This window comes from Hydractinia symbiolongicarpus, chromosome 1 (genome assembly GCF_029227915.1).
Source record: "Hydractinia symbiolongicarpus strain clone_291-10 chromosome 1, HSymV2.1, whole genome shotgun sequence".
NCBI lineage: Eukaryota > Metazoa > Cnidaria > Hydrozoa > Anthoathecata > Hydractiniidae > Hydractinia > Hydractinia symbiolongicarpus.
Window position 1 is genome coordinate 21,451,581 of NC_079875.1, and position 11,647 is coordinate 21,463,227.

The following is an 11,647-nucleotide window of genomic DNA, read 5'->3' on the forward strand; positions in this document are numbered from 1 at the left end:
TAAAGCGATGGCGCTAAGGAAAATGATTTGGGACGTTGTACCACATTGAGACTTGAAGGACTAGTCCAATGGTAAGCTGCGCAGGCAGATGCAACCTCGTGATTTACGTGTGAGGTCTTTATTTGACTGCAAAAGGCCATATTACAGCCTTATAGGACTGTGCACGCAGTTAAGAGTGTTCTAAAGCCACGGCGCTAAGGAAAACAACTTGGAACGTTGTAGTGCAATGAGACTGAAAGGAATAGTCTAATGGTAAGCTGTGCAGGCAGATGGAACCTCGTGATTTACGTGTGAGGTCTTTATTAGACTGCAAAAGGCCATATTACAGCCTTTATAGGACGATGCACGTAGTTAAGAGTGTTGTAAAGCGATGGCGCTAAGGAAAACGACTTGGGACGTTGTATCACATTGAGACTTGAAGGACTAGTCCAATGGTAACCTGCGCAGACAGGTGAAACCACGTGATTTACGTGTGAGGTCTTTATTTGACTACAAAAGGCCATATTACAGCCTTTATAGGACTGTGCACGCAGTTAAGAGTGTTCTAAAGCCACGGCGCTAAGGAAAACGACTTGGGACGTTGTAGCACATTGAGACTGGAAAGACTAGTCCAATGGTAAGCTGCGCAGGCAGATGAAACCACGTGATTTACGTGTAAGGTCTATATTAGACTGCAAAAGGCCATACTACAGTCTTTATAGGACTGTGCACGTAGTTAAGAGTGTTCTAATGCCACGGCGCTAAAGAGAACCAGTTGGAGCGTTGTAGTGCTTTGAGACTGGAAGGAATAGTCCAATGGTAAGCTGCGCAGGCAGATGAAACCACGTGATTTACGTGTGAGGCCTTTATTAGACTGCAAAAGGCCATATTACAGCCTTTATAGGACGATGCACGTAGTTAAGAGTGTTGTAAAGCGACGGCGCTAAGGAAAACGACTTGGGACGTTCTACCACATTGAGACTTGAAGGACTAGTCCAATGGTAACCGGCGCAGGCAACTCAAATTGCGTGATTTAAGTGTGAGGCCTTTATTAGACTGCAAAAGGTCATATTACAGCATTTATAGGACTGTGCACGTAGTTAAGAGTGTTCTAAGGCGACAGAGCTAATGAAAACGACTTGGGACGTTGAATCGCAATGATACTGGAACGACTAGTCCAATGGTAAACTGCAAAAGCAGCTAAAACCACGTGATTTACGTGTGAGGTCTTTATTGGGCTGCAAAAGGCCATAATACGGTCGTCATAGGGCTGTGCACGTAAGTAAGAGTGTTGTAAAGCGATGGCGCTAAGGAAAACGACTTGGAACGTTGTAACACATTGAGACTTGAAGCAGACAGGTGAAACCACGTGATTTACGTGTGAGGCCTTTATTAGACTGCAAAAGGCCATACTACGGTCTTTATAGGACTCTACACGTAGTTAAGAGTGTTTTAAGGCCACGGCGCTAAGGAGAACTACTTGGAACGTTGTAGTGCAATGACACTGGAATGAATAGTCCAATGGTAAGCTGTGCAGGCAGGTGAAACCACGTGATTTACGTGTGAGGCCTTTATTAGACTTCAAAAGGCCATATTACAGCCTTTATAGGACGATGCACGTAGTTAAGAGTGTTGAAAAGCGACGGCGCTAAGGAAAACTACTTGGAACGTTGTACCACATTGAGACTTGAAGGACTAGTCCAATGGTAACCTGCGCAGGCAGATGGAACCTCGTGATTTACGTGTGAGGTCTTTATTAGACTGCAAAAGGCAATATTACAGCCTTTATAGGGCTGTGCACGTAGTTAAAAGTGTTCTAAGGCGACTGCACTAATGAAAACGACTTGGGATGCAGTAGCGCATTGAGACTGGAACAACTAGTCCAATGGTAACCTGCGCAGGCAGATGGAACCTCGTGATTTACGTGTGAGGTCTTTATTTGACTGCAAAAGGCCGTATTACAGCCTTTATAGGACTGTGCACGCAGTTAAGAGTGTTCTAAAGCCACGGCGCTAAGGAAAACAACTTGGGACGTTGTAGCACACTGAGACTGGAAAGGCTAGTCCAATGGTAACCGGCGCAGGCAACTCAAACCGCGTGATTTAAGTGTGCGGCCTTTATAAGACTGCAAAAGGCCATACTACGGTCTTTATAGGACTGTGCAAGTAGTTAAGAGAGTTCTAAGGCCACGGCGCTAAGGAAAACCAGTTGGAACGTTGTAGTGCTTTGAGACTGAAAGGAATAGTCCAATGGTAACCTGCGCAGCCAGGTGAAACCACGTGATTTACGTGTGAGGCCTTTATTAGACTGCAAAAGGCCATATTACAGCCTTTATAGGACGATGCACGTAGTTAAGAGTGTTCTAAGGCCACGGCGCTAAAGAGAACTACTTGGAACGTTGTAGTGCAAATAGACTGGAAGGAATAGTCCAATGGTAAGCTGCGCAGGCAGGTGAAACCACGTGATTTACGTGTGAGGCCTTTATTAGACTGCAAAAGGCCATGTTACAGCCTTTATAGGGCTGTGCACGTAGTTAAGAGTGTTCTAAGGCGACGGCACTAATGAAAACGACTTGGGATGTTGTAGCGCATTGAGACTGGAACGACTAGTCCAATGATAACCTGCGCAGGCAGATGGAACCTCGTGATTTACGTGTGAGGTCTTTATTAGACTGCAAAAGGCCATATTACAGCCTTTATAGGACGATGCACGTAGTTAAGAGTGTTGTAAAGCGATGGCGCTAAGGAAAACGACTTGGGACGTTGTATCACATTGAGACTTGAAGGACTAGTCCAATGGTAACCTGCGCAGACAGGTGAAACCACGTGATTTACGTGTGAGGCCTTTATTAGACTGCAAAAGGCCATGTTACAGCCTTTATAGGGCTGTGCACTTAGTTAAGAGTGTTCTAATGCCACGGCGCTAAAGAGAACCAGTTGGAGCGTTGTAGTGCTTTGAGACTGGAAGGAATAGTCCAATGGTAAGCTGCGCAGGCAGATGAAACCACGTGATTTACGTGTGAGGCCTTTATTAGACTGCAAAAGGCCATATTACAGCCTTTATAGGACGATGCACGTAGTTAAGAGTGTTGTAAAGCGACGGCGCTAAGGAAAACGACTTGGGACGTTCTACCACATTGAGACTTGAAGGACTAGTCCAATGGTAACCGGCGCAGGCAACTCAAATTGCGTGATTTAAGTGTGAGGCCTTTATTAGACTGCAAAAGGTCATTTTACAGCATTTATAGGACTGTGCACGTAGTTAAGAGTGTTCTAAGGCGACGGAGCTAATGAAAACGACTTGGGACGTTGAATCGCAATGATACTGGAACGACTAGTCCAATGGTAAACTGCAAAAGCAGCTAAAACCACGTGATTTACGTGTGAGGTCTTTATTGGGCTGCAAAAGGCCATAATACGGTCGTCATAGGGCTGTGCACGTAATTAAGAGAGTTCTGAGGCCACGGCGCTAAGGAGAACCACTTGGAACGTTGTTGTGCATTGAGACTGGAAGGAATAGTCAATTGGTAACCTGCGCAGGCAGATAGAACCTCGTGATTTACGTGTGAGGTCTTTATTTGACTGCAAAAGGTCATATTACAGCCTTTATAGGACTGTGCACGTAGTTAAGAGTGTTCTAAGGCGACGGCACTAATGAAAACGACTTGGGATGTTGTAGCGCATTGAGACTGGAACGACTAGTCCAATGATAACCTGCGCAGGCAGATGGAACCTCGTGATTTACGTGTGAGGTCTTTATTTGACTGCAAAAGGCCATATTACAGCCTTTATAGGACTGTGCACGCAGTTAAGAGTGTTCTAAAGCCACGGCGCTAAGGAAAACGACTTGGGACGTTGTAGCACATTGAGACTGGAAAGACTAGTCCAATGGTAAGCTGCGCAGGCAGATGAAACCACGTGATTTATGCGTGAGGCCTTTATTAGACTGCAAAAGGCCACATTACGGTCTTTATAGCACTGTGCACGTAGTTAAGAGTGTTCTAAGGCCATGGCGCTAAGGAAAACCACTTTGAAAGTTGTAGTGCATTGAGACTGGAAGGAATAGTCCAATGGTAACCTGCGCAGGGAGATGGAGCGGCGTGATTTAAGTGTGCGTCCTTTATTAGACTGCAAAAGGCCATATTACGGTCTTTATAGCACTGTGCACGTAGTTAAGAGTGTTCTAAGGCAACGGCGCTAATGAAGAAGACTTGGGACGTTGTAGTGCATTGACAATGGAAGAAATATTCCAATGGTAACCGGCGCAGGCAACTCAAACTGCGTGATTTAAGTGTGCGGCCTTTATAAGACTGCAAAAGGCCATACTACGGTCTTTATAGGACTGTGCACGTAGTTAAGAGAGTTCTAAGGCCACGGCGCTAAGGAAAACCAGTTGGAACGTTGTAGTGCTTTGAGACTGGAAGGAATAGTTCAATGGTAAGCTGCGCAGGCAGATGAAACCACGTGATTTACGTGTGAGGCCTTTATTAGACTGCAAAAGGCCATATTACAGCCTTTATAGGACGATGCACGTAGTTAAGAGTGTTGTATAGCGATGGCGATAAGGAAAATGATTTGGGACGTTGTACCACATTGAGACTTGAAGGACTAGTCCAATGGTAAGCTGCGCAGGCAGATGCAACCTCGTGATTTACGTGTGAGGTCTTTATTTGACTGCAAAAGGCCATATTACAGCCTTTATAGGACTGTGCACGCAGTTAAGAGTGTTCTAAAGCCACGGCGCTAAGGAAAACAACTTGGAACGTTGTAGTGCAATGAGACTGGAAGGAATAGTCCAATGGTAAGCTGTGCAGGCAGATGGAACCTCGTGATTTACGTGTGAGGTCTTTATTAGACTGCAAAAGGCCATATTACAGCCTTTATAGGACGATGCACGTAGTTAAGAGTGTTGTAAAGCGACGGCGCTAAGGAAAACGACTTGGGACGTTCTACCACATTGAGACTTGAAGGACTAGTCCAATGGTAACCGGCGCAGGCAACTCAAATTGCGTGATTTAAGTGTGAGGCCTTTATTAGACTGCAAAAGGTCATTTTACAGCATTTATAGGACTATGCACGTAGTTAAGAGTGTTCCAAGGCGACGGAGCTAATGAAAACGACTTGGGACGTTGAATCGCAATGATACTGGAACGACTAGTCCAATGGTAAACTGCAAAAGCAGCTAAAACCACGTGATTTACGTGTGAGGTCTTTATTGGGCTGCAAAAGGCCATAATACGGTCGTCATAGGGCTGTGCACGTAATTAAGAGAGTTCTGAGGCCACGGCGCTAAGGAGAACCACTTGGAACGTTGTTGTGCATTGAGACTGGAAGGAATAGTCAATTGGTAACCTGCGCAGGCAGATAGAACCTCGTGATTTACGTGTGAGGTCTTTATTTGACTGCAAAAGGTCATATTACAGCCTTTATAGGACTGTGCACGTAGTTAAGAGTGTTCTAAGGCGACGGCACTAATGAAAACTACTTGGGATGTTGTAGCGCATTGAGACTGGAACGACTAGTCCAATGATAACCTGCGCAGGCAGATGGAACCTCGTGATTTACGTGTGAGGTCTTTATTTGACTCCAAAAGGCCATATTACAGCCTTTATAGGACTGTGCACGCAGTTAAGAGTGTTCTAAAGCCACGGCGCTAAGGAAAACGACTTGGGACGTTGTAGCACATTGAGACTGGAAAGACTAGTCCAATGGTAAGCTGCGCAGGCAGATGAAACCACGTGGTTTATGCGTGAGGCCTTTATTAGACTGCAAAAGGCCACATTACGGTCTTTATAGCACTGTGCGCGTAGTTAAGAGTGTTCTAAGGCCATGGCGCTAAGGAAAACCACTTTGAAAGTTGTAGTGCATTGAGACTGGAAGGAATAGTCCAATGGTAACCTGCGCAGGGAGATGGAGCGGCGTGATTTAAGTGTGCGTCCTTTATTAGACTGCAAAAGGCCATATTACGGTCTTTATAGCACTGTGCACGTAGTTAAGAGTGTTCTAAGGCAACGGCGCTAATGAAGAAGACTTGGGACGTTGTAGTGCATTGACAATGGAAGAAATATTCCAATGGTAACCGGCGCAGGCAACTCAAACTGCGTGATTTAAGTGTGCGGCCTTTATAAGACTGCAAAAGGCCATACTACGGTCTTTATAGGACTGTGCACGTAGTTAAGAGAGTTCTAAGGCCACGGCGCTAAGGAAAACCAGTTGGAACGTTGTAGTGCTTTGAGACTGGAAGGAATAGTTCAATGGTAAGCTGCGCAGGCAGATGAAACCACGTGATTTACGTGTGAGGCCTTTATTAGACTGCAAAAGGCCATATTACAGTCTTTATAGGACGATGCACGTAGTTAAGAGTGTTGTAAAGCGATGGCGCTAAGGAAAATGATTTGGGACGTTGTACCACATTGAGACTTGAAGGACTAGTCCAATGGTAAGCTGCGCAGGCAGATGCAACCTCGTGATTTACGTGTGAGGTCTTTATTTGACTGCAAAAGGCCATATTACAGCCTTTATAGGACTGTGCACGCAGTTAAGAGTGTTCTAAAGCCACGGCGCTAAGGAAAACAACTTGGAACGTTGTAGTGCAATGAGACTGGAAGGAATAGTCCAATGGTAAGCTGTGCAGGCAGATGGACCCTCGTGATTTACGTGTGAGGTCTTTATTAGACTGCAAAAGGCCATATTACAGCCTTTATAGGACGATGCACGTAGTTAAGAGTGTTGTAAAGCGATGGCGCTAAGGAAAACGACTTGGGACGTTGTATCACATTGAGACTTGAAGGACTAGTCCAATGGTAACCTGCGCAGACAGGTGAAACCACGTGATTTACGTGTGAGGCCTTTATTAGACTGCAAAAGGCCATGTTACAGCCTTTATAGGGCTGTGCACCTAGTTAAGAGTGTTCTAAGGCGACGGCACTAATGAAAACGACTGGGGATGTTGTAGCGCATTGAGACTGGAACGACTAGTCCAATGATAACCTGCGCAGGCAGATGGAACCTCGTGATTTACGTGTGAGGTCTTTATTTGACTACAAAAGGCCATATTATAGCCTTTATAGGACTGTGCACGCAGTTAAGAGTGTTCTAAAGCCACGGCGCTAAGGAAAACGACTTGGGACGTTGTAGCACATTGAGACTGGAAAGACTAGTCCAATGGTAAGCTGCGCAGGCAGATGAAACCATGTGATTTACGTGTAAGGTCTTTATTAGACTGCAAAAGGCCATACTACAGTCTTTATAGGACTGTGCACGTAGTTAAGAGTGTTCTAATGCCACGGCGCTAAAGAGAACCAGTTGGAGCGTTGTAGTGCTTTGAGACTGGAAGGAATAGTCCAATGGTAAGCTGCGCAGGCAGATGAAACCACGTGATTTACGTGTGAGGCCTTTATTAGACTGCAAAAGGCCATATTACAGCCTTTATAGGACGATGCACGTAGTTAAGAGTGTTGTAAAGCGACGGCGCTAAGGAAAACGACTTGCGACGTTCTACCACATTGAGACTTGAAGGACTAGTCCAATGGTAACCGGCGCAGGCAACTCAAATTGCGTGATTTAAGTGTGAGGCCTTTATTAGACTGCAAAAGGTCATATTACAGCATTTATAGGACTGTGCACGTAGTTAAGAGTGTTCTAAGGCGACGGAGCTAATGAAAACGACTTGGGACGTTGAATCGCAATGATACTGGAACGACTAGTCCAATGGTAAACTGCAAAAGCAGCTAAAACCACGTGATTTACGTGTGAGGTCTTTATTGGGCTGCAAAAGGCCATAATACGGTCGTCATAGGGATGTGCACGTAAGTAAGAGTGTTGTAAAGCGATGGCGCTAAGGAAAACGACTTGGGACGTTGTAACACACTGAGACTTGAAGCAGACAGGTGAAACCACGTGATTTACGTGTGAGGCCTTTATTAGACTGCAAAAGGCCATACTACGGTCTTTATAGGACTCTACACGTAATTAAGAGTGTTTTAAGGCCACGGCGCTAACGAGAACTACTTGGAACGTTGTAGTGCAATGACACTGGAATGAATAGTCCAATGGTAAGCTGTGCAGGCAGGTGAAACCACGTGATTTACGTGTGAGGCCTTTATTAGACTTCAAAAGGCCATATTACAGCCTTTATAGGACGATGCACGTAGTTAAGAGTGTTGAAAAGCGACGGCGCTAAGGAAAACCACTTGGAACGTTGTACCACATTGAGACTTGAAGGACTAGTCCAATGGTAACCTGCGCAGGCAGATGGAACCTCGTGATTTACGTGTGAGGTCTTTATTAGACTGCAAAAGGCAATATTACAGCCTTTATAGGGCTGTGCACGTAGTTAAAAGTGTTCTAAGGCGACTGCACTAATGAAAACGACTTGAAATGCAGTAGCGCATTGAGACTGGAACAACTAGTCCAATGGTAACCTGCGCAGGCAGATGGAACCTCGTGATTTACGTGTGAGGTCTTTATTTGACTGCAAAAGGCCGTATTACAGCCTTTATAGGACTGTGCACGCAGTTAAGAGTGTTCTAAAGCCACGGCGCTAAGGAAAACAACTTGGGACGTTGTAGCACACTGAGACTGGAAAGGCTAGTCCAATGGTAACCGGCGCAGGCAACTCAAACCGCGTGATTTAAGTGTGCGGCCTTTATAAGACTGCAAAAGGCCATACTACGGTCTTTATAGGACTGTGCACGTAGTTAAGAGAGTTCTAAGGCCACGGCGCTAAGGAAAACCAGTTGGAACGTTGTAGTGCTTTGAGACTGAAAGGAATAGTCCAATGGTAACCTGCGCAGCCAGGTGAAACCACGTGATTTACGTGTGAGGCCTTTATTAGACTGCAAAAGGCCATATTACAGCCTTTATAGGACGATGCACGTAGTTAAGAGTGTTCTAAGGCCACGGCGCTAAAGAGAACTACTTGGATCGTTGTAGTGCAAATAGACTGGAAGGAATAGTCCAATGGTAAGCTGCGCAGGCAGGTGAAACCACGTGATTTACGTGTGAGGCCTTTATTAGACTGCAAAAGGCCATATTACAGCCTTTATAGGAAGATGCACGTAGTTAAGAGTGTTGTAAAGCGACGGCGCTAAGGAAAACGACTTGGGACGTTGTACCACATTGAGACTTGAAGCAGACAGGTGAAACCACGTGATTTACGTGTGAGGCCTTTATTAGACTGAAAAAGGCCATATTACAGCCTTTATAGGGCTGTGCACGTAGTTAAGAGTGTTCTAAGGCGACGGCACTAATGAAAACGACTTCGGATGTTGTAGCGCATTGAGACTGGAACGACTAGTCCAATGGTAAACTGCGGAGGCAGATGGAACCTCGTGATTTACGTGTGAGGTCTTTATTTGACTGCAAAAAGCCATATTACAGCCTTTATAGGACTGTGCACGCAGTTAAGAGTGTTCTAAAGCCACGGCGCTAAGGAAAACAACTTGGGACGTTGTAGCACACTGAGACTAGAAAGACTAGTCCAATGGTAACCTGCGCAGACAGGTAAAACCACGTGATTTACGTGTTAGGCCTGTATTAGACTGCAAAAGGCCATATTTCCGTCGTTATAGGGCTGTGCACGTAGTTAAGAGAGTTCTAAGGCCACGGCGCTAAAGAGAACCACTTGAAACGTTGTAGTGCATTGAGATTGGAAGAAACAGTGCAATGGTAACCTGCGCGGGCAGATGGAACCACGTGACTTACGTGAGAGGCCTTTATTAGACTGCATAAAGCCATATTCCGGCCTTTATTGGACGATGCACATAGTTAAATGTGTTGTCAGGAAACGGCGCTAAAGAAAGCAACTTGGGACGTTGTAGCGCATTGAGACTGGAAGTAATGGTAACCGGCGCAGGCAGCTGAAACCGCTTGATTTACGTGCGCGCCCTTTAAAGGCCTTAGTTTGGCCTTTTGCAGTCTAATAAAGGCCGCACACTTAAATTACGCAGTTTGAGTTGCCTGCGCCGGTTACCATTGGACTAGTCTTTCCAGTCTCAATGTGCTACAACGTCCCAAGTCGTTTTCCTTTGCGCCGTGGCTTTAGAACACTCTTAACTACGTGCATTGTCCTATGAAGGCTGTAATATGGCCTTATGCAATGTAATAAAGGCCTCACACGTAAATCACGTGGTTTCCTCTGCCTTCGCAGTTTACTATTGGACTATTCATTCCAGTCTCAATGCACTACAACGTTCCAAGTGGTTCTCCTTAGCGCCGTGGCCTTAGAACAATCTTAACTACGTGCACAGTCCTATAAAGACCCTAATATGGCCTTTTGCAGTCTAATAAAGGCCGCACACTTTAATCACGCGGTTTTAGCTGCTTTTGCAGGTTACCATTGGACTAGTCGTTCCAGTCTCAATGTGCCACAACGTCCCAAGTCGTTTTCCTTAGCGCCGTCGCTTTAGAACACTCTTAACTACGTGCATCGTCCTATAAAGACCGTAATATGGCCTTTTGCAGTATAATAAAAGCCTCACACGTAAATCACGTGGTTTCACCTGTCTGCGCAGGTTACCATTGGACCAGTCCATCAAGTCTTAATGCCCTACAACGTCCCAAGTCGTTTTCATTAGCGCCGTCGCCTTACAACACTCTTAACTACGTGCACAGTCCTATAAAGGCTGCAATATGACCTTTTGCAGTCAAATAAAGACCTCACACGTAAATCACGAGGTTCCATCTGCCTGCGCAGGTTACCATTGGACTAGTCGTTCCAGTCTCAATGCACTACAACATCTCAAGTCGTTTTCATTAGTGCCGTCGCCTTAGAACACTCTTAACTACGTGCACAGCCCTATAAAGGCTGTAATATGGCCTTTTGCAGTCTTATAAAGGCCGCACACTAAAATCACGCGGTTTGAGTTGCCTGCGCATGTTACCATTGGACTATTCCTTCCAGTCTCAATGTGCTACAACGTCCCAAGTCGTTTTCCTTAGCGCCGTGGCTTTAGAACACTCTTAACTACGTGCACAGTCCTATAAAGGCTGTAATATGGCCTTTTGAAGTCTAATATAGCCTCACACGTAAATCACGTAGTTCCATCTCCCTGCACAGGTTACCATTGGACTATTCTTTCCAGTCTCAATGCACTACAACGTTCCAAGTGGTTCTCCTTAGCGCCGTGGCCTTAGAACACTCTTAACTACGTGCACAGTCCTATGAAGACCGTAATATGGCCTTTTGCAGTCTAACAAAGACCTCACACGTAAATCACGTGGTTTCATCTGCCTGCGCAGCTTACCATTGGACTATTCCTTCCAGTCCCAATTTACTACAACGCTCCAAGTCGTTTTCATTAGTGTCGTCGCCTTAGAACACTCTTAACTACGTGCACAGCCCTATAAAGGCTGTAATATGGGCTTTTGCAGTCTAATAAAGGCCTCACACGTAAATCACGTGGTTTCACCTGTCCGCGCAGGTTACCATTGGACTAGTCCTTCCAGTCTCAATGCGCTACAACGTTCCAACTGGTTCTTCTTAGCGCCGTGGCCTTAGAACACTCTTAACTACGTGCACAGTCCTATAAAGACCGTAGTATGGCCTTTTGCAGTCTTATAAAGGCCGCACACTTAAATCACGCGGTTTGAGTTGCCTGCGCATGTTACCATTGGACTATTCCTTCCAGTCTCAATGTGCTACAACGTCCCAAGTCGTTTTCCTTAGC

General features: G+C 45.6%; 1 long non-coding RNA gene across 2 annotated transcripts; it reads left to right on the top strand.

Moving 5' to 3' along the window:
• Window positions 1–255: 255 nt before the first annotated feature.
• Window positions 256–11,425, top strand: LOC130645691 (uncharacterized). 2 transcript variants are annotated; one of them, XR_008982722.1, is made up of 3 exons: window positions 256–451; window positions 2,431–2,508; window positions 11,402–11,425. It is a non-coding gene; the product is annotated as an uncharacterized LOC130645691 (long non-coding RNA). The 2 variants fall into 2 exon arrangements; XR_008982723.1 differs by lacking the exon at window positions 11,402–11,425 and adding an exon at window positions 10,311–10,421.
• Window positions 11,426–11,647: the final 222 nt, after the last annotated feature.